The 26,670-nt window shown below is 37.6% G+C and overlaps 1 protein-coding gene across 7 annotated transcripts in view; it reads left to right on the top strand.

Moving 5' to 3' along the window:
- Positions 1-26,670, top strand: part of GULP1 (GULP PTB domain containing engulfment adaptor 1) — a 330,379-nt gene that overhangs the window by 76,109 nt on the left and 227,600 nt on the right. The window contains exon 2 of one of the 7 annotated variants that reach the window (XM_086371475.1): positions 25,743-25,837. The exons of 5 other annotated variants lie outside the window; for them this stretch is intronic. The gene's annotated coding sequence lies outside the window, so the exon portion shown is untranslated. Of the gene's footprint in view, positions 1-18,218; positions 18,358-25,742; positions 25,838-26,670 lie in introns of those variants that run through there. One more of the 7 variants, XM_086371473.1, reaches the window with a different exon arrangement.

Consider the following 26,670-nt stretch of genomic DNA (forward strand, 5'->3'; position numbering starts at 1 on the left):
AGCCCAGTCAATGTGTATTTTTTATGCAAACTTAGAAATGTTTGATTTGTTCTTTGTCTGTTTAGTGCCATATTAGGGAGAAGATGCTGAGTAAGCAATGACCAGGTATATTGCTGATAAAGTATTAGTGAAAGATGGTTAAAGTAGCATAATTACAAAAAAATGCATGTCTACTTAAGTGATCTTGTTTTAATATAAAGCTTATACAAATTTATTTATCTGCCAAACTATTCAAGTAAGTTAAATTCTTTCCTTTGAGTGTGAGGTGGCTGATTGGAGTTCTACAAAGACTTTCTTATGTGTAAATAATGCCAATGACAGATCATTGCAATGATCACTTTATCAAATGGGAGGGACAACTTAGGGGAATCTGCATACATTCAAGTTCTTTCTAAAATGTAATAGTTTCATCTGAATCTTGCCTACATCTGATGTGACATAAGAGTGAATACCTGACTAAATTGTGGCATTTTCTTCTATAAAATGACGTGAATCAGCTATATGTATACATATATCCCCTCCCTCTTGAACCTCTTGTACCCCTCCCCAACCTCCACCCCACCCATCTTGGTCATCATAGATCTCTTAGCTGAGCTCCCTGTGCTATACAGCAGGTTCCCACTAGCTATCTGTTTTATTCATGGTAGTGTATAGATATCAATCCCAATCTCCCAATTCATCCCACTCCCACTTCCCCCACCCCATGCCTACACGTCTGTTCTCTATGTCTGTGTCTCTATTCCTGTCCTGCAAATAGGTTCATCTATACCATTTTTCTAGGTTCCATATATACATATACATATGTATATATGTAATGTATATATATATACATTAGCTAAGCTGAACTGATGCTCAGTCATGTCTGACTCTTTCTGACTCCATGGACTATACAGTCCATAGAATTCTCCAGGTCGGAATACTGGAGTGGGTAGCCGTTCCTTCTCCAGGGGATCTTCCCAACCCAGGAACTGAACCCAGGTCTCCCGCATTGCAGGCAGATTCTGTACCATCTGAGGCACTTAAGGAAGCCCAATATATACATTACTATATATTTGTTTTCTCTTTCTGACTTAGTTCACTCTGTACAGCAGAAACTAATACAACATTGTAAAGCAACTATACCCCGGTTTAAAAAAGAGAAGGAAGAATGAGGAGTAGATGCTTGGTAGGCGGTCAACAATTTCCATCACAATAAGCATGCAGCAGGATTGGTGGGAAGAGAACTGCTGAAATACACGTGGGTTGAAGTCTAGTGGCTGTTAAGTGTCAACTGAGCCAAGGGCAGCAGTCAGTGTGGTTTACACTTTAATGGAGAGTTTCAGTGAGTTTGCTGGGTGGTGAACTAGTTAAGTGAAACTCTGTTTTGAGAACCTTTACTCCTCTAACTGAGCTTTAAAAGTACTACAAAGGCTCACACAAAATTCAGGGGGAGAGGATTTACAGAGCAAATTAGATTTGAGCTAACTTGCAAGGACAAGATAGTAGAAGGATTCATGATAACCTGAGTGTGTGTTTGTTTTCTGGGGTTAAAAACTATCAGTTCCTGGCATTTGTATCACAGGCTGAGAGATAAGGGGAGAGAAATTTGCAGCATTGATTTCAGGTCCTGAGAGAGCACTTCTGTGAGGACTGGCTCACCCAGTGGTGTAGCTGTGTTGTTCTTGGGTGGTCTTTTCCTGGGTGGCCCTTGTCCTCTCCCTTGAACGTGGTAAGGCACAAATGTAAATATGACAGTCTTCGATAGTTTAATGCTGTGCCTATTGCATGATAGCACCTGTGTACATATACACACACAGACACATTTAGCTTAATATCAGTTTATTTGAACAGACATGTTTTTGCAAAATAAGGTTAAATACTTTAAATAGTATGATTTTGTTATTATAAAAAACAAGTAGGATCTTATTTTCATTAATAATTTTGCCAAGATTCTGAGCAATGCTTATAAATATCAGTATTCTTAAAAACCTCAGATTATGTACTTTAGAGGGTCTGCCAAAAATACCCTTTTTGCTTACTAAGTGTGGTTTTGAAAACTTTTGTGTTCCTGACCTGTTCTGAGTGCTAGCTGTGAAGCAGATGTACCTCCTCCCCCCTTTCAGTTATGCAAGACTGTTTTCTTAAATCATTAGCATCACACCACTCTTCTAAGTGGTTTGCACTATCTGCCAGTTGCCCCTGCTGTCAAAACAGAACACTGTAAAGTGGTTTTCAAGATCCTTTTTATCATTTTGCCCATTTTTAAAAAAATTTTCAAATCCCTCTAAGAAGTTTCACTCTACCTCAAGTAACTTGTTTGATACCATGGAGACAGTGAGAGAGAACTTATCTCGGGGACAAGAACCAGGGTAGAATGGTGAAGAGCCATGGAATTGCTGTGGTTTCAACAGTATGTGGGAAGTAAGATAATGCAAATAGTGTGTAGACCACTCTTTCAAAAGGTTAACTGTGAATGGAAAGAGATAGAGATTTTATTTAAGATGAAAGAGCTGTGACTGTATCTGTAAAGAAGCCAGTGAAAGAAGGTAGACATTATAGAAGAGGTGAGGAACTCGATATGTAGTGGTCCTGGTCACTCTTCCTGAAACAGAATCTCCCCTCAGTTTCTCATACCCTTGTTAATAGCAATAACTTGAATGTATTGAATGTGTCACTCTGTCAGATGTTAGAGGAAAAGAACTATGAGGTTCTTATTCCTGCTTTTTGGAATTTACAGTTTAAAGTCATAGCGTATGGTGTAAGATTAGAGATCATTACTGCTTTGAGGGTGTTCTTTATTAGGGTTTTAATGTGGGGTTTTTTTTTTTTTGAGAGTCATGATTTAATACACCTATGCAGGTCAGGAAGCAACAGTTAGAACTGGACATGGAACAACAGACTGGTTCCAAATAGGAAAAGGAGTACGTCAAGGCTGTATATTGTCACCCTGCTTATTTAACTTACATGCAAAGTACATCATGAGAAACGCTGGGCTGGAAGAAGCACAAGCTAGAATCAAGATTGCCAGGAGAAATCTCAATAACCTCAGATATGCAGATGACACCACCCTTATGGCGGAAAGTGAAGAGGAACTAAAAAGCCTCTTGATGAAAGTGAAAGTGGAGAGTAAGCTGAACATTCAGAAAACGAAGATCATGGCATCTGGTCCCATCACTTCATGGGAAATAGATGGAGAAACAGTGGAAACAGTGTCAGACTTTATTTTTCTGGGCTCCAAAATCACTTCAGATGGTGACTGCAGCCATGAAATTAAAAGATGCTTTCTCCTTGGAAGGAAAGTTATGACCGACCTAGATAGCATATTGAAAAGCAGAGACATTACTTTGCCAACAAAGGTTTGTCTAGTCAAGGCTATGGTTTTTCCAGTGGTCACGTATGGATATGAGAGTTGGACTGTGAAGAAAACTGAGCGCCGAAGAATTGATGCTTTTGAACTGTGGTGCTGAGAAGACTCTTGAGAGTCCCTTGGATTGCAAGGATACCCAACCAGTCCATTCTAAAGGAGATCAGCCCTGAGTGTTCTTTGGAAGGAATGATGCTAAAGCTAAAACTCCAGTACTTTGGCCACCTCATGCGAAGAAAAGACTCTGATGTTGGGGGGGATTAGGGGCAGGAGGAAAAGGGGACAACAGAGGATGAGATGGCTGCATGGCATCCCCAACTTGATGGACATGAGTTTGAGTGAACTCCGGGAGTTGGTGATGGACAGGGAGGCCTGGCGTGCTGCAATTCATGGGGTCGAAAAGAGTGGGACACGACTGAGCGACTGAACTGACTGACTGACTGATCTGAATCACATGGAGCAGAACTTCTTTTTAACCTTGGCATCAAGAACAGAAATAACCCCTGTTTTATAGGCTCTAGTCCCAGTAGTGGTTTATCAGGCTTCCATTGTTTGAGATGATAATAATGTTTAAGAAGGTTTGATATGATATGCAGCTAAATTCATGTAATGATCAGTTGTGTTATAATAGGATGGTTGGCTTGAGCCCAGAAAGAACTTTCAAAAGCAATGCAGAAATCTCCAGGTTAATGAGACTTCCTGATGAGTCAATTAATGCCTCCAAATGTTTATCACAGTAGTCATTTAGTGGCTGCTACTAGTCTCAAGGGTACACAAAATTCTAATGAAGACTAATAAGAGTATTAAAAAAAAAAAAAACAGGAACAAATGAGAAAATGCTTGTAGGTATTTTGGGAAATAGCCTTCATAATCTATAGTGAGTATTTGATAAATCACAGTATTAAAGAGTGTTTTCCATTTGTGAAGTGCCTTGTTGTTTATAGTTTATAAAATATTATAATCAGTATTATTGCTTTTCACTACACAGGTGGGCCACAGGTAGAGGAGATGTTACTATTATATTAGTATTTTACAGATTAGGAAATTGAGGCTCATCAATATCAGTAATAAAAGCTGACATGTTGAGGGCTTGTTATGTACCAGACATGGGGTTTGGAAATTTACAGATAGTTTTATCTTTGGCACTATCCTGTGCTATAAAGATTATGACTTGGATTTTGTGGTTGATAAAATTGAAAAGTGGTTAAATAACTTATCCCAGGGTATATGACTGGTAAATGAGTCATGACTTGAACCAAGGTGGACTGACCGAAGGACAGTTGGAACCTTTGAGTAATGCACTGCTTCTTTAAGCTCTTTACACATGAGTTTTCTTTCTTCTCTGTGGCTCTTATAACCTCTAATTATAGCAAACTGTCACAAACAATTCATGACATAATACAGTTCTCTAAATACTCTCAAAAAAGTCAGTGGACTAAATATATTCATACTTTCAGTTGGCACATATGTTATTTTAGTGTCCACTCAGTGACTGGTTCTTCTCTGAGGGTTTTTGTTTTTCATATTGGAGAATTAAAAGAGATACTATCTAATGAAGTGAATATTGGAACTTATCAATTGGAGTCAGTATATATTTTTCCTTTGGAAATATTCTGTATTCTATACCAAAAGAAATAAAATTCACTGTAGAAGTGATTTATCATGAAATGTTTGAGAAACACATGATAAATTTATATAGCACTTGACAAGCTCATTCTTAAAGATACTTAATGAAACTTTTAATTGGTATATATCAATATTATATAACTATTATATCTGAGAAAAATGCTAAACATATTGCTGTGTAATAATCTGCTTTTAATAGTTAACGGGTCATTTCTATTGTGGGGGCTTCCTCGGTGGCTCAGTGGTAAAAAATCCTGCAATGTAGGAGACACTGGAATCACAGGTTTGACCCCTGGGTTGGGAAGATCTTTTGGAGGATGGCATAGCAACCCACTTGTTCTTGACTAGAGAATCCCATGGACAGAGGAGCCTGGTGGGCTGCAGTCCATAGGGTTGCAAAGATTCGGACACGGCTGAAGCAACTGAGCATGCGTGTGTGCATCCCCATCATGCCAGGAGGTTATCTGGTCAGATGTGTAACTGTTGACTGGGACATTAGCTCAGGTACTGCTTTGACCAACAGCCTCCACTGGGACATGTAGTGCATTCAACAGTTGCTGGAGTGCTCTGTGAATCTTGCCTCATGATTTGAATGTAATATTAAGCTGATGTTACTCAAAGGTTAATGTAGGGTAAACATCCATTTGTATGAACACCAGCTCTTATTCTTTAGAGGTGGGAAAGTTTTAGATGAAAGTTTAGCCTTAAATTGATTTTCCAGTCATATCTGAAACAAGCAAGGAGAATATCAACAGAATACTTAAAAGTGAAAATAAGAAGATATATGTGTATATATTTAATTTTATTTTGGAAATAAATTATGATGTCACAGTTCAGTTCAGTTGCTCAGCCGTGTCCAACTCTTTGTGACCCCACAAACGGCAGCACACCAGGCTTCCCTGTTCATCACCAACTGTCGGAGTCTACACAAACCCATGTCCATTGAGACGGTGATGCCATCCAACAATCTCATTCTCTGTCGTCCCCTTCTCCGCCTGCCCTCAATCTTCCCCAGCATCAGGGGCTTTTCAAATGAGTCAGCTCTTCGCATCAGCTGGTCAAAGTATTGGAGTTTCAGTTTCAACATCAGTCCTTCCAATGAAAACCCAGGACTGATATCCTTTAGGATGGACTGGTTGGATCTCCTTGCAGTCCAAGGGACTCTCAAGAGTCTTCTCCAACACCACAGTTCAAAAGCATCAATTCTTCGGCACTCAGCTTTCTTCACAGCCCAACTCACACATCCGTACATGACTACTGGAAAAACCATAGCCTTGACTAGACGGACCTTTGAGGACAAAGTAAGGTCTCTGCTTTTTAATATTTGTCACAAGAGTTCCAAAACTAGTGAGAATATCCAACTCCCAGCTTGCCCTCTGGTAACATCTTGTATATCTATAATATGCTATCTTAATTTAATAAAAAATTGAAAGGAATAGTGGCCTGAATATCAACCAGTTTTGAAAACATTGAAATTTAATACCTTTTTCTCAATAGTAGATGAAAATTACTGAAACTTTCTGATATAACAAAACTCTATCTCAAAAAAAAAAAACTTGTTTATTTTTTTAAAATTTAAATGGACTTTTAAAAACATTTATTTATTTATTTTTTTGATGGTGCTGAGTGTTGCTTTGCACCAGCTTTCTCTAGTTGCCGTGAGCAGGGCCTTCTCTTCCTTGCAGTATGGGTGCTTTTCATTGCTGTGGCTTCTCTTGTTGAGGACCACAGGCTCTAGGTGTGTGGGCTTCAGTAGTTGTGGCACATGGGCTTAGTTTGTTCCATGTGGAATCTTGAAGACCAGGGATCAAACCCGTGTCCCCAGCATTGGCAGATGGTTTCCCATCCACTGTGCCACCAGGGAAGCCCTTATTTATGTTTTATCTTAAAAAAAAATTAATGAAGAAGGCAAAGTTTTTTTTTTTTTTAACTTTCACTTTTCAAAGAAACAAAGTCTCTACAAGTGCATCATTCTAAAGTGCCATAATCTGTTTTTACATTTTCCACTGACAGACATTTAGGTTGCTTCTGTTTTTTATTTTGAATAACATTTCTGAGAACTTTTGTGCATAATTGTTTTCTCTGTGTGTGTGTGTGTGTGTATATATATATATATATATATATATATGTTCAATTCCTTTGGGTATATACCTCAGAGTAGCATTACTGGATTATATGGTAACTCTGTGTTTAATATTTTGAGGACCTGCCAAACTGTTTCCCAAAGTGGCCATACTATTATATAATCTCATCTGCCATGTTTGAAGTTTCCAATTTCACCTCATTGTTGCCAGCAATTCTTAACATCTATCATTTGGACATGGAACAACAGACTGGTTCCAAATAGGAAAAGGAGTACGTCAAGGCTGTGTATTGTCACCCTGCTTATTTAACTTACATGCAAAGTACATCATGAGAAGCGCTGGGCTGGAAGAAGCACAAGCTGGAATCAAGATTGCCGGGAGAAATATCAATAACCTCAGATATGCAGATGACACCACCCTTATGGCAGAAAGTGAAGAGGAACTAAAAAGCCTCTTGATGAAAGTGAAAGTAGAGAGTGAAACAGTTGGCTTAAAGCTGAACATTCAGAAAACGAAGATCATGGCATCCAGTCCCATGACTTCATGGGAAATAGATGGGGAAACAGTGGAAAGTGTCAGACTTTATTTTTTGGGCTCCAAAATCACTGCAGATGGTGATTGCAGCCATGAAATTAAAAGACGCTTACTCCTTGGAAGGAAAGTTATGACTGACCTAGATAGCATATTGAAAACCAGAGACGTTACTTTGCCAACAAAAGTTCGTCTAGTCAAGGCTATGGTTTTTCCAGTGGTCACGTATGGATGTGAGAGTTGAACTGTGAAGAAAGCTGAGTGCCGAAGAATTGATGCTTTTGAACTGTGGTGTTGAGGAGACTCTTGAGAGTCCCTTGAACTGCAAGGAAATCAAGCCAGTCAATCCTAAGGGCAATCAGTCCTGTATATTCATTAGGAGGACTGATGCTGAAGCTGAAACTCCAGTACTTTTGCCACCTAATATGAAGAACTGACTCCTTGGAAAAGATCCTGTTGCTGGAAAAGATGGAAGGTGGGAGGATAAGGGGACATCAGAGGATGAGATGGTTGGATGTCATCACTGACTCGATGGGCATGAGTTTGAGTATGCTCTGGGAATTTATGATGGACAGGGAAGCCTGGCGTTCTGCAGTCCTTGGGGTCGCAAATAGTCAGACATGACTGAGCGACTGAACTGAACTGAACTTTATAATAGAGGAGTCATATCTCTTCATAAATTCTAGAGGTTGTAGCTCATTCTAGAGGTTGGTGCTCATGAAAAGTAGGAAAAAAGAAAAAAATCGAGCGTTTATGTTAAAAATTTACATGAATGTGTTGTAATCCGTAATATGCAACTTGTGTTTTCATTATCATCTTGTGACCCTGTCATGCCAGTTTGGACTCCCATGGCTAATCATACTTAAGGAGCAGAGTGTAACTGATATATTGTACTCCATTTCTATCATTTAACATGAGAATTCCTTTACCTACTTTATGTATTCATTTCTTCATTCAGCAATTATTCATGTCTATATCCTAAGCTCTATGAAGAGAAATTAAGACTTTGGGAAAATAAACAGGCAGCTTGCTCAGACCAGTTGTCCTGGTACCCTGTCTAGTTATCACTCTGCTCACTTTCAAAAGTGTCCCAATTTGGGGTGGTAAATTATATGGTTACCTACAGAATACATTGAAATTCGTATTTTCAGTAAAATTTCAGTTTGAAGGCATATCCCCTATCTTCGGTATCACTACTGAAGAACTGAAGTGGAAAATGGTAAGTGTGTAAATGACCATGGCTGAGGTTTTTCCAGTAGTCATGCATGGATATGAGAAATGAACTATTAACAAGGCTGAGAGCCAAAGAAATGATGCTTTTGAATTGTGGTGCTGGAGAAGACTCTTGAGAGTCCCTTGGACTGCAAGGGGTTCAAACCAGTCAATCCTAAAGGAAAGCAATCCTGAATATTCATTGGAAGGACTGATGCTGAAGCTGAAGCTCCAATACTTTGGCCACCTGATGCAAAGAGCTGACTCATTGGAAAAGACCTTGATGCTGGGAAAGATTGAAGGTAGGCGGAGAAGGGGACGACAGAGGATGAGATGGTTAGATAGCATCACTGACTCCATGGACATGAATCTGAGGAAATTCCAGGAGATAGTGAAACATGACATGCTATAATCCTGGGGTCACAAAGAGTTGGACACCACTTAGTGACTGAGCAAGAAAAAGTATATGAATGACACAATTCTATAGTAAATAAAGATTGAACTCCAAGAAAACAATTCAAACTAGAAGTGAAGACGTTTGGTAATTCAAAAAACAGGATAATACTGATTTTACACTTATGACATGGTATATTTTTACTTTTTAAAAAAACAGTTAAATAAAACCTTTTTTTCCCTCTTTTCAGTTGATTGCTAAGGTTTTAGCAGAAATGTGAGATTAGTTACTTTTGTATGCAAAGGCTTATGATAAACTTTTAACCTGGCAGAATCCATGAGCTGATAAATAAGTAAGATACAGCTTTTTAACATTCTTTGTTTACAGGGTAGAAAATCTTTTACATGAATTGTTTTAGGAAAAGACTTGGTAGAAATAGGAAAAAACTATGATTAGTAATAGGAAATACTGAATAAAATAATGAAAGGTAACATTCACCAAGCACTTAACTATATTCCAGGCACAATTTTAAGTGCTTTACTTGTACTAACTCATTTATCCACACAAGCCATGATGGTATTATTTTAATCCCAGAAATGAAGAAAATTAGATACAGAATAGTTAACTTGAAGGTCCACTCAATTGGCACTTAAACCAGACTTTTTGGACCTATAGGCTTCACTTTTAAATATTGCCTGACACGTCTCATGTGTTCTTAGGTGCCCATTTACACTTAATAATCATGATTTGTTATTGTTGCTGTTTAGTCTCTACATCATGTCCAACTCTTTTGCAGCTCCAGGCTCTTCTGTCCATGGGATTTCCCAGGCAAGAATACTGGGGTGGGTTGACATTTTTTTCTTCAGGGGAATCTTCATGACCCATGGATCAAATCCATATCTCCTGCATTTGCAGGAAGATTCTTTACCACTGAGCCACCAGGGAAGCACTAATAATCACGATACTATCATACATTTTTAGAATATCTTGTGGTTAACTAAGTCCTTGTCTGAATAGTCTGTTATTTTTTTTCCTTCTCTCACCCTTCCCCAGTCTCACTCACACATGCAGACACATGCACACACACATGCACATCACGTGTGTATGGATAGATCTTGTGAAGCAGAACACATTAAGATACTTCATTTTATGGATGGATATGTTTGTGTGCTTTGTCCTAAGTTTTTCAGTTAAGCGGTGGAACAAATGTTGGCTTAAGCTTAGTTCTTTGTAGTCTACAAGCTTGTCTTCTATCATGTAGGGATCACAGAGCAACATGCTGAAATCTTTGTCACATTGGACCCTGGGAAGAATCCTTCTTGGCAACCTAAAAACAAAACCCAGCATGTTCGTCCACCTTTTATTCTTGGGTATTTTCCCATTCTATAGTAACTCTGTAAACTTTTTATGCTTTTATGCCATCAAAATTAGGCCGATACCTCACTCTCATTTCCCATCTGTGAAATAGCGGTCATGTTAAGACCTACCTGTATGCTTGTAGTCAGAAATAGTATAACTAACACATTTGCAGAGCACACAAAACAGTGTCTGTCACTCTGTTGTTATCTCATGTTATGAATAAGGACTGAGTTTTAAAAAATATGGGCAGGTTGTGAGAAATCATCCTCATTACTGGAAATAACTTCCAATGCACAGGTGCCTCTGATGTCCATAAAATAAAGTATTGTTTCTGTGCTAATTATAGAGAGATGACTGTGTGGATCACAATAAACTGTGGAAAATTCTGAAAGAGATGGGAATACCAGACTCCTGACCTGCCTCTTGAGAAATTTGTATGTAGGTCAGGAAGCAACAGTTAGAACTGGACATGGAACAACAGACTGGTTCCAAACAGGAAAAGGAGTTCGTCAAGGCTGTATATTGTCACCCTGTTTATTTAACTTATATGCAGAGTACATCATGAGAAACGCTGGACTGGAAGAAACACAAACTGGAATCAAGATTGCCGGGAGAAATATCAGTAACCTCAGATATGCGGATGACACCACCCTTATGGCAGAAAGTGAAGAGCAACTAAAAAGCCTCTTGATGAAAGTGAAAGTAGAGAGTGAAAAAGTTGGCTTAAAGCTCAACATTCAGAAAACGAAGATCATGGCATCCAGTCCCATCACTTCATGGGAAATAGATGGGGAAACAGTGGAAACAGTGTCAGACTTTATTTTTCTCGGCTCCAAAATCACTACAGATGGTGACTGTAGCCATGAAATTAAAAGATGCTTACTCCTTGGAAGGAAAGTTATGACCAACCTAGATAGCATATTGAAAAGCAGAGACATTACTTTGCCAACAAAGGTTCGTCTAGTCAAGGCTATCGTTTTTCCAGTGGTCATGTATGGATGTGAGAGTTGGACTGTGAAGAAGGCTGAGCGCCGAAGAATTGATGCTTTTGAACTGTGGTGTTGGAGAAGACTCTTGAGAGTCCCTTGGACTGCAATGAGATCCAACCAGTCCATTCTGAAGGAAATCAGCCCTGGGATTTCTTTGGAAGTAATGATACTAAAGCTGAAACTCCAGTACTTTAGCCACCTGATGTGAAGAGTTGACTCATTAGAAAAGACTCTGATGCTTGGAGGGATTGGGGGCAGGAGGAGAAGGGGATGACAGAGGATGATATGGCTGCATGGCATCACTGACTCGATGGACATGAATCTGAGTGAACTCCGGGAATTGGTGATGGACAGGGAGGCCTGGCATGCTGCGATTCATGGGGTCACAAAGAGTTGGACATGACTGAGCGACTGATCTGATCTCATCTGATCTGATCTGATTGTCAATTACAAACATGTATTTGAGGAAAGACCTCTATGCAGTGAATAGTTTGAAAAAACACAAAATGTATTTTAAGAAGTTCATTTCCTCAATGAGTTCATACTTTCTCATCTATTAAAAATATATTATTTTTATAAGGACCTGAAGAGGACTGGGGGCTGGCAATGGAGGGCTGATATTTACTGGAGTATAGAGTTTCATTTCTGCAATATGAAAAGTGTTTTAGAGATGGATTCATAGCACTGTGAGTGTTCTTACTACTAAACTATGCACTTGACAATGATTGCGATGGTAAATTATATGTTATGTATATTTTATTGAAATGAAAAACTTAAAAAATACATATTTTACTCTTTTTTACTCTTCCATATTTCATTCCAGCACAAAATTGTAGAAGTTAAAAAAGATATGCAGGAATAAATATCACATGAATCAGAAAGTTATCAAATAACAAAATTATGTCTGCAATAAAGGAGCCTTGACAGGTAGTCCTTCCCACACCTCCCACCCCAAAAGACTGAATAGAAAACTGATGTAAAAGGCTGATAAGTAGAAGTAAGATAGGCAAGTACTTCATCAAAGAAAAAGAGTACAAACAGAACACAGGTTAAAAATTCACTAGTTAAAAATCCATTCTGTAAACCTGAGAAATTGCCAGAGTTGAATTAAAAGATCTTTTATTTATATGGGTCAAAAATACTGTTTCTTTTCATCCCCTTTTCTTTCTTTTCATTTCCCTTTACTCCCTCCCTCCATTTCTTTCTTGTCAAAATATCCTGTCAAACTTGATTTTCCAATGATGCTATATGGTTTGTTTTGTTTGGTTCTATCAAGCTAGTCAGCTAAGACTAACTTTTGTTTGTTGTGCCACAAAAAAGTAAGAGCAACTCTTAGACTACAGGCACATGCATTTGTAAAGCATTATCAGGCCATTTTCACAGCAGGGCAAGTAAGCAACTTAAGGTGTTCTCTAAGGAATTCTTGTCTGTGACGCTTGTATTTTGGTATAGTATTCCTCCCACTGTATTTAAAAATTTATTTGTATGTATTTACTTGAGTGAGGGCTTCCCTGGTGGCTCAGAGGCTAAAGCATCTGCCTGCAATGCGGGAGACCTGGGTTCGATCCCTGGGTTGGGAAGATCCCCTAGAGAAGGAAATGGCAACCCACTCCAGTACTCTTGCCTGGAGAATCCCATGGAGGGAGGAGCCTGGTAGGCTACAGTCCATGGGGTCACAAAGAGTCGGACACGACTGAGTGACTTCACTCACTTCACTCACTTATCTATGTCAAATTAGAAACTAAGTGAAATATGTTTGAAATCTTTTAACCCAGTTTACTAATGTGTGTGTGTGTTTATTTAAACCATTTACAAATTCATATCAGCTTGGGCACTGAAGAAACAATAAATGCTAAATGGCAATTCTTAACATATTGGGGTCATAGACCCTTTTGAGAGTGTATTCAGAATACCTATGAACACATCTAATATTGCATGCAGTTTTAGGTTATCTGGGAAGTTTTTAGAACACATTCATATAGCCTGTGCACTACTTGGACACCATAAAACCTCCTAGACTAAGAGAAACGAGAAAATAGAAGGAAGACCTTGTCAGAGATTCAGATGAATAACTTTCTAGACCAAGAAAAAGCAACTAATTGCTTTAAGTGATGAAGTTTTTAAGAATTTACCTTTAGAATACATTTTAATACTGTGTGGTTTTAGCACATAGTTATACAACATTTAGAAAAGTTAAATTATATATATATATAACTGATGAATCATGGTCTCTTTAGTTTTGTACATTTATTCCATTCCACAATTATATTCATGTATATAAACATGAAAAACTTTATTTTTGGGGGCTATAAAATCAATGCAGATGGTGACTGTAGCCATGAAATTAAAAGATGCTTGCTCCTTGGAAGAAAAGCTATGACCAACCTCGACAGCATATTAAAAAGCAGAGACATTACTTTACCAGCAAAGGTCCATCTAGTCAAAGCTATGGTTTTTCCAGTAGACATGTATGTACGTGAGAATTGGACTCTAAAGAAATCTGAGCACCGAAGAATTGATGCTTTTGAGCAGTGGTGTTGGAGAAGACTTCAGAGTTTCTTGAACTGCAAGGAGATCCAACCAGTCCATCCTTAAGGAGATCAGTCCTGGGTGTTCATTGGTAGGACTGATTTTGAAGCTGAAACTTTAATACTCTGACCACCTGATGCAAAGAGCTGACTCATTTCAAAAGATCCTGATGCTGGGAAAGATTGAGGGCAGGAGGAGAAGGGGACAATAGAGGTTTGGATGGTTGAATGGCATCACCAACTCGATGGACATGAGTTTGAGTAACCTCTGGGAATTGGTGATGGACAGGGAAGCCTGGCGTTCTGCAGTCCATGGGGTCGAAAAAAGTCAGACATGATGGAGTATAAACATGATATAAACATGCATCCTTCATACCCTGTATGATTTGAATAAATTTTTCACTTTTTAATCTTGTTTAGGTCATGGGAAGTATAATTCTGAATATGGAGAAAAACTTTTTCATTTCATCAAAATTCAGAACCTTCTTTATAGCCTTATATCTTGATGAAATTTATTCATCAAGATCCTTCTATTGATAAAAAGGTGATGAAATCTACCCAACAAGACCAGCCAAGAAGATTAACTAGTGTAATAGGTCTTAGATGAAAAATATACATTTAATCACTGTGTATACTGGGATCTACTGGAGGAAGCAGTTGGATGGTAGATCACACTTCTGGGTTGTGTTTTAGTTAGGCTAAAGCTATAAAGTACCAAACAAAAAGACAAACCAATTTGAACCAAGAAGTATTGGATTCTGTGTATTTTTAACTTTTGTGAGATGTGGCTCAGGAGAAATATTTCTTGATAATATCATGTAAATTGAGGTGTAAAAGGAAAGAAAAGCAAATAGAAATATTTGAGAGAAAATAGAAATTGAAAGAAAGATTCTATATTAATAATAAATGTTAAATAAATCTTGGAGGACATATTGAATAGCTTCTTGCTACCATAGTTCTAAAAGGGTTGCTTCCTACAAAAGGAAGATGACAATAAAATCAGGAGTTAATACATGGAACTGAAACCTAAACCACTAAATTTGCCTGACTGCTTAATAATTTTCTACCAAATACTAAATTTAAGGTTAATAAATATTTGTTAATATTTTTGGGGTGACTGGAAAAAGGATAGAAATGGTATGTTTATTTTTATTTAGTTTTTTAAATTTTATTTTATTATTTAACTTTACAATATTATATTGGTTTTGCCATGTATCAACATGAATCTGCCACAGGTATACACGTGATCCCCATCCTGAACCCTCCTCCCTCCTCCCTCCCTGTACCATCCCTCTGGGTCGTCCCAGTGCACCAGCCCCAACCATCCAGTATCGTGCATCAAACCTGGACTGGCGACTCGATCATAGGATCTTAAAAACAAAGGTGTGGGAGAAATGCAGTAAAGACTAAAGGGATGTATACATATATGCTTGTTTTTGTGATATTTTGGTATTTCCTTAAAAATTATGATAGAAATAAAAACTGTTTTTAAGAGACTGCAAATGGTGATTGCAGCCAAGAAATTGAAAGATGCTTGATCCTTGGAAGAAAAGCTATGACAAACCTATACAGCATATTAAAAAGCAGGGAGCTATCACTTTGTTGAAAAAGCTTCATTGTCACGGTCTTTGTAGACCGGGACCTGGGGATTGGAGTCTACGAGAAGAGAGATGCAGGGAACCCAAGTCTCGAGTGAAACAAGGGTGCTTTATTTGCAGAAATGCATGTTTATATATCTTCATACAAGGCAGCTATAGGCAGTAAAAAAAAAACTGTTCAAAAACAGAGCCAAGCAAATAACAATCTTCAAAGGGCCAGAAAGCATTCCATATCTTGAGTAAGAGGGGCATAACTGAATAGATTACATTTAAGTAAGGTCACTGAAGGGAGTCACTGAAGGGAGTCCTTGAAAGGAAGTCAAGCAGGTGCCCCTTCTCATGATCTCAGTCTTCAGAACTGCATGCAGCTCTGCTCATTCCTGTTTTCCAGAAACTGATAAGGAATAGAGAATCCTTGAGAAACGGCGCACAAAAGATAAGAATAATATATTGGATCCCTTAAAGCTGAACGTCCCCTGACAATTCCCCCTTTTTTATTTTTTCACAATTAGGGGGTCACTGTAGATACTTTTATGAAGGCCCTGACCAATTGAGTTTATTTAGTTTGAACCATTTTAGTTGAAAGGCATTGGTATACTACAAATATTATCACCAGGACAATTATCAGTGTTATAGTTCCAGATCCAATACTATGTGTAATGCTTTGAAACCATTCTTGAGGGTCCAGCCCAGATAATTGATCAGTCAGCTGTTCAGCTAAGGTTTCCAAATAGTTGGAAGAGGGTAGACTTTTAGAGAAGGTTTCAAAATTTTCCTTTTGCAGCAACTGTACATTTAAGGAAGTGTTATTATGTATATCTTGCAGATTAAATTTGATTTGTTCCCAATTGTAAGCACTATGGTTGAATCAAACAGGAGTGATACAAAATTCAGTAGAATTCCAATCACAATTTAATAATTTTTTTTTTGTAAATCTATTAATTGGTCTCCAACCCATCGGATGGCTGTTTTTAATTTCTGAATTTTATCCTGAACTTCTTCATCTATCTGAACCTGAGTGGCCCACATAGTATGAACATCTTTAGTCCAATTTTGAATAAAGTTTTGTGTTTGAATTGAAGTTTGTAAAGCAATGCCTGCGACAGTAGCAGTGGTGCAAATGGCTATTAACCCCAAAATGCCAAGAATTAACCATCCAATGAATCGCTTAGATCGTTGGAGTAATTTAGTGAGTAACCGGGAAGCAAGTGCTGCCATGGGACCCTCTTCCCAGGGTTGTTGGAGATCTACTGGTATCCACAGACCACATCGAGATGGAAGGATCAAAAGGGATTCATTTTTTAGAGAAATAGAGGAATTAAGACAAGTATACAATATGCAATCTATACAGGTCACAGAATGTAAAGTCTATTAAATTGTAAGTTTCTTATGGCTATAACAAAAGGAAGGGGAACACAAGCTTGTATAAAATATATGATTATAATGGAAAGAATAATTACTATGACAACAACTGGTCTCTGTGAAATATCTAGTCCAAGTTTCAAGTTTTTCAGTACTTGCAGCAAGTTTTCAGATGTCCCATTGTTCAGGCCCAATTTGTTTATTGAGGATGATTTGAGGGCGAGAAGGTGCCATTTTGCCGTCAAGCCAGCCAAAGAGTCCTTTGTCATGGAAGTGTTTCGTTGAACTGTTGGTAATCTTCTATGCTACTTGAGTAACATAATCACATATAGTACTATTAATATCATCTGAGCAGTTAGATAGCCATATACCATGGGGTCCCCAATCAACAATGGTATAATTGGCCATAAACATTAATTTCCCTGATTTAGCTTGACATCTATTCCAATAAACAGGAGTATATTTAAAGTCCTTATAAGTAAACCCCTTACATACCAACTTTTGTCCTTTTCCTAGAGTTTTGGTAGTATTGACATGGTTTTCATAAAAGGACAGGGCAGTAAACAGTCCAAGCAATGTGTGGAAGTTCTTTTTTGGAAGCAGGATGAAAGCCTACATTTGTTGACTTAACATTAATACATAATTCTGCTGGGCCCATGCATAAATGAAGGATTTCATAGCCTAGAGAAATGTTAATTAGTCTTCCTTCTTCCTGAGGATGAGAGGGCCCCTCAAAGCTCCAAGGAGGGGGCATATGTGTTGAGTCATTAGTGGATACGACTGGTTGTATATCTGTCCATTCTGCAACCTGCAATAAAGGGGGGTTAAGTATATAAGCCCAATAAGTGTGATTAATCAAGTCAGCCTAAGCAGGGGAAGCAAAAGCAAGCAAAGCAAGCATACCGACAAATATTTTCAGGATTCTGAGGCATTCCCTGTTGAGAAACCAGATTTTTAGCTTGATTAGTAAGGGCTTTTATGTGTCCCCAAGTAGGGAAATCATAAGGTCGATGACGTCGAGTGTGGCGTTTCTTGGAAATTTTTAAAGCGTCCATGGCTTGTACGGGAAACTCCTCCTCCTAGGGATTTCGCCATTTCTTCTCTTTCTTGAATGTCAGTGGCTCCCCTGGGGCGGATCTTCCAAAGAGGGAGCCAGCTGATTTCGTTGCATCCATCTGGAGAAATACAAGCATACCCTTTTCCCTGTAATATTAATTTTCCAGATTTTCATTGTTTAGTCAACCCATCTTGATACCAGATGGGCAGAGGAAGGGAGGTGTCCTTCAATGCCTCAAAATGTTTTTCTGCTTTTGTCAAAATATCTCCTTGCGGTAAGTTTAAAAAATTTAAAACAAATAAAGCTGTATTAACAATAGTTACAGGCTTAAAGAATATGTTGCATTGGAATTTAGTAAAGTGCTCTGGATAAGGAAGATAGACGTGTTCCTGTGTATTCCCCCCTTTTTAATTTTTTTATTTGTAGTTTCAGTGTGTGATGTGTTTGTTTAACTATGTCTTGTGTTTGTGGATTATAAGGAATGTTTGTCATATGTTTCATAGAGAATGAATGTAAAAATTGTTTGAATTGCCTAGAAATATAGGCAGGGCCATTGTCTGTTTTTATAGAATTAGGTGTTCCCATTACTGCAAAGCAAGCTAACAGGTGGGTTATAACATGTCATGTAGCTTCACCTTGGAGAGGTGTGGCCCATATAAACGAAGATTTTGCATCAATCGCAACATGTAAGAAGGAAGAGGAAGAAAGTTCAGGGCAACAAGTTACATCCATTTGCCATAGTTCATTGGGGGGTTGTAATCTTTGAAGACTGATATCTTGTGTAATGGGTCAAAGATGTAGGGGCCTACAAGTGGAGCAGTTATTAATGATTTTTTTAGCATGTCAGTATGGAATTTTTAAAATTTGATGTAATGAGCCAGCATTATTGTTTAATAGAGCATGTTGTTCTTTAGGAGTAGCAAAAGAGACAAGTTTATCAGCTTGTTCATTGCCATGGGCCATCGGGCCAGGAAGACAAGAATGTGCTCGGATATGGGTAATATAAATGGGGGAAGTGTGGTTTCTAATAATATATTGTAGTTCAAGAAAAAGTTGTTGGATAATAGATTGATTAGAATTTATGATAGAAGTTTCTATATTTCTTAATACAAAAACTGAATATAAGGAGTCAGAAACTATATTAATAGGATAAGAATGTAAGTGAATAACCTGAATGAGAGCATATAATTCATTTTGTTGAGCCGAGTGAAATTTAGTATAAAAGACTTTATATTCTTTGAGAGACTAGAATGAGGGTTTGGTGTTTTTAGTCCCATCTATATAGAAAATATCAGTTTGAGGTATAGGTCACGATGTGACAATGCAAGAGATAATAAATTCAGTATTTTTGAAGAAATTCTAGAGTTTGTTAGAAGGATAATGAAATGAAATTTCTCTAAAATATTCTGGAAAGGCTATTTGAAAATTGGTAGAAGTTTGTAATGTGTGTTCAAATTGAGATTTATTAATAGGCATTACAATTTTATGAGGATTGGAGCCAATTAGAGTCTTAGCTCTATTTCTTTCACTGGTAATGATTAGAGCGATCAAGTCAAGATAGGGTGTAAGTGATCTTGTCTCTCTAAAATGGGTATAGATCCATTTTATTGGGTATTTTTGTTGGGTAAGAAGTCCTGTGGGAGAATGGAGAGAGGGGAGTATAAATAACTCTAGAGGTAAATCAAGTCTGCTATGAGTAAGAAACTGTTTTTGTAATTTATTTTGCACCAAACAGAGTTTTTCTCGAGTCTCTTGTGAAAGTGAATGAGGGCTATTTAAATTTGGATCTCCTTTTAAAGTGTTAAATAAATTAGTTAGTTGATAATTTGCTATGTCTAATGAGGGTCTAATCCAATTTATGTCACCTAAAAGTTTTTGAAAATCATTTAAGGTTGATAATTTATCAACCTGAATCTGTGTTAGTTGGGGAGAAATATGTTGTCTATTAACAATAAGTCTCAAGTAATGGTAAGGTGTAGAGGTTTGAATCTTTTCAGGGGCAAAGATTAGTCTAGAAGCTCTTAAGCATTGTTGAGTTATGTCAAACATTTGTTGAGTTTCTAAAACAGATGGAGCCGAAAACAATATATCATCCATGTAATGAATAACAAGAAAGTCAGGAAGTTGTTTTCTCACAGGTTTAAGGGCTTTGGCTATATAATATTGACATATGGTGGGAGAATTCATCATTTTTTGAGGTAACACAGTCCATTGATACTGTTTATGAGGCCTGACATGATTAGGATAAAGAAGAGAGAAAGCAAATCTCTCTTGGTTTAGAGGGTGTAAAGGTATAGTAAAAAAAGCAATCTTGTAAATCTATAATAATAATAATAATATGTCAGTTTTGAGAAATAGTAGTAGGTTATGGAATTTCTGGTTGTAATGTACCCATAGGTTTCGTAGATGTATTAACTTTTTGAAGATCTGTTAAAAGACTCCATTTGCTAGATTTTTTATTATTATTATTACAAAAATGGGAAAATTTCAAGGGGAATAAGATTCCTCAATATGTTCTAATTTCAGTTGTGTATCTATAAGTCCTTTAGTAGCCTCTAATTTCTCTTTTGTAAGGGGCCACTGCTTTGTCCAAATAGGCTTGTCATTTTTCCAAGTTATTTTAGTAATTGTATTGTTTGTTTAATGAGCAGTGGCCCCTAGGAAAAATGTGGAATATATATTTGAGTTTGCTGTTGCATAAGTAAATCTCTTCCTATTAAATTAAAGGGTGCATCTATCACATAAGGTCATAATGTTGCAGGCTGGCCTTCTGGTCCCTCACATGGATATATTTGAACACTTTGATAAACCTCTTGTACTTTGGTTTGAGAAAATCCTGCAATTTGGCAAGAAATTCTCTGTATAGGCCAAGATTTGGGCCATAAATGTTTGGAAATAATAGTAATATTGGATCCAGTATCAAGAAGACCAGAAAATCTTTGTCATTAATTTTGATATTTATATTTGGTCATGCATATTTAAATACTATTGATTGTCCGTAAGGATTGTTTTTGATTAGTGTTATCAAATCTATCTATCCATATATCATTAGAGGAGTTAATAGAAATGTAAGGTAAAAGAAGTAATTGGGCAATTCTTTTTTAAATGGCTCTTATCCCTACAAACAAAATATCTTTCATTTTTCTTTTTAAAGGTAGCAGCCATTGCTTCAGCTAACATTTGTTTCTGAGTTTTTGATTTAAAGTTGTGACAAGCCTTTAAATAATCAATAAAATTTTGGGTCTCATGTACTGGAGTGATAGCTCTGTGGCATTTTTGATTAGCATTTTCATATGTAAGCAGTTTTTTAAATTGTACTTTGGCTTCCTCTCTGATAACATTATGGGAGATAGTAACTTCACTTTCACTTTTTACTTTCATGAATGGGAGAAGGATATGGCAACCCACTCCAGTGTTCTTGCCTGGAGAATCCCAGGGATGGGGGAGCCTGGTGAGCTGCCATCTATGGGGTTGCACAGAGTCAGACACGACTGAAGTGACTTAGCAGCAGCAGCAGCAGCAGCAGCAGCAGCAGCAACAGTAGCTAAAAAATCAGCATAGGTTTCATTGCTGCTTCTGGCATTAGAACTGGCATGATCTCAGGCCACATCATGAAACCATATTATCTATTGAAGATATTCTCTTGGTTTAAGAAGAGCTTTTATCAAAATTTTCCAGTCATAGGGAATAAAATTTTTAATAGAAGATGTCATAGAGTTTAGAAGTTCTTTAGTGAAAGGTGAATGAGAGCCATACATAGTTATAGTCTTTTTTATTTATTGTATGTGAGAAAAGTCAATGTCTCCATATTGAGGTATTAGTTGTCTTAGTGCATTAACATTTTTTAACATCACTTCAGTTCAGTCGCTCAGTCGTGTCCGACTCTTTGTGACCCCATGAATCGCAGCATGCAAGGCCTCCCTGTCCATCACCAACTCCCAGAGTTCACTCAAACTCACATCCATCGAGTTGGTGATGCCATCCAGCCATCTCATCCTCTGTCGTCCCCTTTTCCTCCTGCCCCCAATCCCTCCCAGCATCAGAGTCTTTTCCAATGAGTCAACTCTTTGCATGAGGTGGCCAAAGTTCTGGAGTTTCAGCTTTAGTATCAGTCCTTCCAAAGAACACCCAGGGCTGATCTCCTTTAGAATGGACTGGTTGGATCTCCTTGCAGTCCAGGGGACTCAGGGGTCTTCTCCAACACCACAGTTCAAAAGCATCAATTCTTCGCCACTCAGCTTTCATCACAGTCCAACCGTCACATCCATAAATGACCTCTGGAAGAACCATAGCCTTGACTAGATGGACCTTTGTTGACAAAGTAATGTCTCTGCTTTTGAATATGCTATCTAGGTTGGTCATAACTTTCCTTCCAAGGAGTAAGCGTCTTTTAATTTTATGGCTGCAGTCACCATATGCAGTGATTTTGGAGCCCCCAAAAATAAAGTCTGACACTGTTTCCACTGTTTCCCCATCTATTTCCCATGAAGTGATGGGACCAGATGCCATGATCTTAGTTTTCTGAATGTTCAGCTTTAAGCCAACTTTTTCACTCTCCACTTTCACTTTCAACAAGTGGCTTTATAGTTCCTCTTCATTTTCTGCCATAAGGGTGGTGTCATCTGCATATCTGAGGTTATTGATATTTCTCCCGGCAATCTTGATTCCAGCCTGTGTTTCTTCCAGCCCAGCGTTTCTCATGATGTACTCTGCACATAAGTTAAATAGGAAAGGCAAAAAGATCATTGGCCTCAGAGACTTGAGATTGCAAAGCCAGTAAATCAGAAAGCCTTTGCCATAAAGGAGAATGAGTGGATCATCTGTACTCATAAATATGAGTGTGTGTTAGGGGCTTATCATTGTCATCAAAAAAAGTATTGTTGGCTTTAGTCTCAAATAGAGCATCAGAAGAATCATTATCAGATTTATCTTGTCCTCAAATCGAGGGGACTTTCGGTTTCGTGCCCGTTACAAGAGGAGGAGGAGGGCTTGGGATAGCTGGAGCAGGGATTGTGGGAAAGTTTTGAATCATTTTATGTTGCTCTAATTGGGCTTTTTGTAAAGTCTTATCATTTAATTTATATTCGTATAATGAGCGTTCCGCTTGTTGACGAATATCATGGGGGCTAGAATTGCCTAGATATGGCAAGATCATGGCTTTAATGAGGGCCCACAAAAGCCAGAAATCTATTGGAATATTTTTTACCCATCATTTGGCTCATTTAATATATTATTATTGTTATTTTTAACCCGGTTCCAAAATTTTAAATTGAAACTGTCTTCATCAGGGAACCAGGGATTATATTCAACTACTGTTTGGGGACAAGCCCTTATCCATTGACGTGAAAGCGAAAGTCCTTGAACCTTAAATAAATGATGAAGTAAAGTAGAAAAGTGATGGGGGCTTTCCAGCCGTTTGTCCCATAACCCCACACTTAGTGACCTCTGTAGGTCCAAACAGTCACTCCGTTTGGTTGCCAAGGGCTTCCACCAGGTCCCTGTTCGGGTGCCACTTGTCACGGTCTTTGTAGACTGGGGCCTGGGTACTGGAGTCTACGAGAAGAAGGACACAGGGTACCCAAGTCTCGAGTGAAACAAGGGTGCTTTATTTGCAGAAATGCATGTTTATATATCTTCATACAAGGCAGCTACAGGCAGTAAAAAAAAAAAAAAACTGAGCAAAAACAAAGCCAAGCAAATAACAATCTTCAAAGGGCCAGAAAGCATTCCATATCCTGAGTAAGAGGGGCATAAATGAATAGATTACATTTAAGTAAGGTCACTGAAGGGAGTCACTGAAGGGAATCCCTGAAAGGAATCCAAGCAGGTGCCCCTTCTCACGATCTCAGTCTTCAGAACTGCATGCAGTTCTGCTCGTTCCTGTTTTCCAGGAACTGATAAGGAATAGAGAATCCTTGAGAAACAGCACACAAAAGAAAAGAATAACATATTGGATCCCTTAAAGCTGAACGTCCCCGACACTTCATATTGTCAAAGTATTGGTTTTTCCAGTAGTCATGTATAGATGTGACAGATGGACCATAACACAGGCTGAGTGCTTTTGAATTGTGGTGTTGAAGAAGACTCTTGAGAGTCCCTTGGACTACAAGGAGATCAAGCCAGTCCATCCTAAAGGAGATCAGTCCTGAAGACTCATTGGAAGGACTGATGCTGAAGGTGAAGCTCCAATACTTTAGCTACCTGATAGCAAAGAGCTGACTAATTGAAAAAGACCTTGATTCTGGGAAATATTGAGGGCAGGAGGATAAGGGGTGGTAGAGGATAAGATGGTTGGATGACAAAAGTTTGAGCAAACTGCAGGAGATAGTGTAGGGCAGAGGAATTGGTATGCTGCAGTTCATGAGGCCGCAAAGAGTTGGACATGACTTAGCAACTGAACAACAATAATATTAGAATAGAACTTGCACATTATAAAATTTAAGACTTCTTGCACAGTGTTTTACATGAAGAAAAATAAAGAAATAAGATGATTTCTAATATCAATTGTGTTTGAGACCATTCTTTACAACATTTATTGTTTGATTAAAAGCTTGAACATTGGATTTTTTTTAATCTGTTAGGTTTTTCTTTTTTTTAAATATGAGATACAACTGACATAGAACAGCCTATTAATTTCAATTGTACAACATAACTGTTTGACATCTGGATGCATAGTGAAATGATCACCACAGTAAGTCTAGTTAATACCCATTACCATACACAGTTACAGGTTATTTTTTCTTGAGATGAGAATTTTGATCTACTCTGCTTGCAACTTTCAAATATGCAATACAGTTTTATTAACTACAGTTGTCATGCTATACATCTCTGTGACTTGTTTATTTTGTAAATAAGTTTATAACTTTTGATCCCCTTCATTCATTCATTTTGCCTACCACCCACTTTTTGCTTTAGGAAACCGTCAGACTGTTCTCTGTATCTACAACCTTGTTTTTGCCTCTTTAAGATTCTGTATATAAGTGAAATCATATAGTATGTGTTTTTCTCAGCCCAAGTTATTTCACTTAGCATAATGCCCCCAAGGTCTCATTATGTTGTCTCAGTTGGCCAGATTTCATTCTCTTTTATGGCTGAATTATATGTCTCACATTTTCCTTAACCATTCGTCTGTTGGTGGACACTTAGGTTGTTTCCACATTTTAGCTTTTGTAAATAATGCTGCAATGAATATGACAGTGCAGGTATCTTTTTGAGTTACTATTTTTGTTTTCTTCAAATAAATACTCAGAAGTGGAATTGCTGAATCATATAGAGTTCTTTTATTTTTTTTTGAGGACCCTGAATACAGTTTTACACAGTGGGTGCACCAATTTATATTCCCATCAATATATCCCCACATCCTTGCCACCATTTGTTATCTCTTTTTTTTTTGCTAATAGCCATTCTAACAAGTGTGAGATGATATCTCATTGTGATTTTGATTTGCATTCCCCTGATGATTACTGATGCTTGAGCATCTTTTGGATATCCATTTCTAATCAGAAAACATTGAGTGATTAGTACATTTAAAAAATAAGCAGTCTAGTATCTGAGTTATATAGTGGATGCATGTGTGCTAAATCGCTTCAGTCATATCTGACTCTTTGTGACTCTATGAACCATAGCTGACCAGGCTCCTCTGTCCATGGAATTCTCCAGGCAAGAATACTGGAGTGCATTGCCATGCCCTTCTCCAGGGGATCTTCCTGACCCAGGGATGGAGCCCGTATCTCTTATGTCTCCTGCATTGGCAGGTAGGTTCTTTAACACTAGCACCACCTGGAAAGCCCTATATAGTGGATAATGGATTCAATTATATTCTTTTGGCTTTTAGGTCTTTTTATTTTGAGAAGAGGTCAAAAATTCCTTTTGATTTCTTTAAATGCCAACATATTTATCAGATAGTTACAAAGATATGTTGGAAGGCTTATCAAAGAAAATTTTTATAGATAAATTTAATATTTTAAATTGGACTTGGATGCCAAAGAAATATATAAAAGTTTCAAGTATGTATTTCAAGGTACTTACAAACTGATACCCTGTTTTCACTTCTTATATATATTTTAACATTAATTTACTCTTCCAACAGGTTTATTTTGAATTATGATTACATGCCAGGCATTGTACCAAATGTTGGAAATAGAACAGTGAGTAAAACAGATGTAGTTAGTCACTGATAATTAATTAGGCTTCAGAGTGATACAAGCTGTGGAGGAGAAATAAATGGTACTATGATTATGTTTAACAGCCCCTGAAATGCGAGTGTAAACACTGACATAAGCTCTTATCTACTAACTCAAATTATCTATCTATTTAAACCAATTTTTTTAGAATGCTTTTCTCCTGTAGCAGGTTAATAAATACATTTGTTATTATGCTTGCCTCATGATTCTACAACCTGCAAAATCAAAACCTTTAATAGGGTTTTGATTATATTGTTTTGAATAAAAGTGGTGGTGAATAAAAGTGGCTTATTAATAAGTTATGGATATGAGCTATATGAATTTAAAAATGATGCCCATTTAGTATTTAATTTAATTTTCCTGAAGAGAGATGACAGGCCTAGAATAATTGATTGTTCTTTTTC

Source organism: Bos grunniens, chromosome 2 (genome assembly GCF_055505025.1).
Source record: "Bos grunniens cultivar Pamir isolate PY7600 chromosome 2, Bosgru_T2T1.0, whole genome shotgun sequence".
In the NCBI taxonomy this organism is placed as follows: domain Eukaryota; kingdom Metazoa; phylum Chordata; class Mammalia; order Artiodactyla; family Bovidae; genus Bos; species Bos grunniens.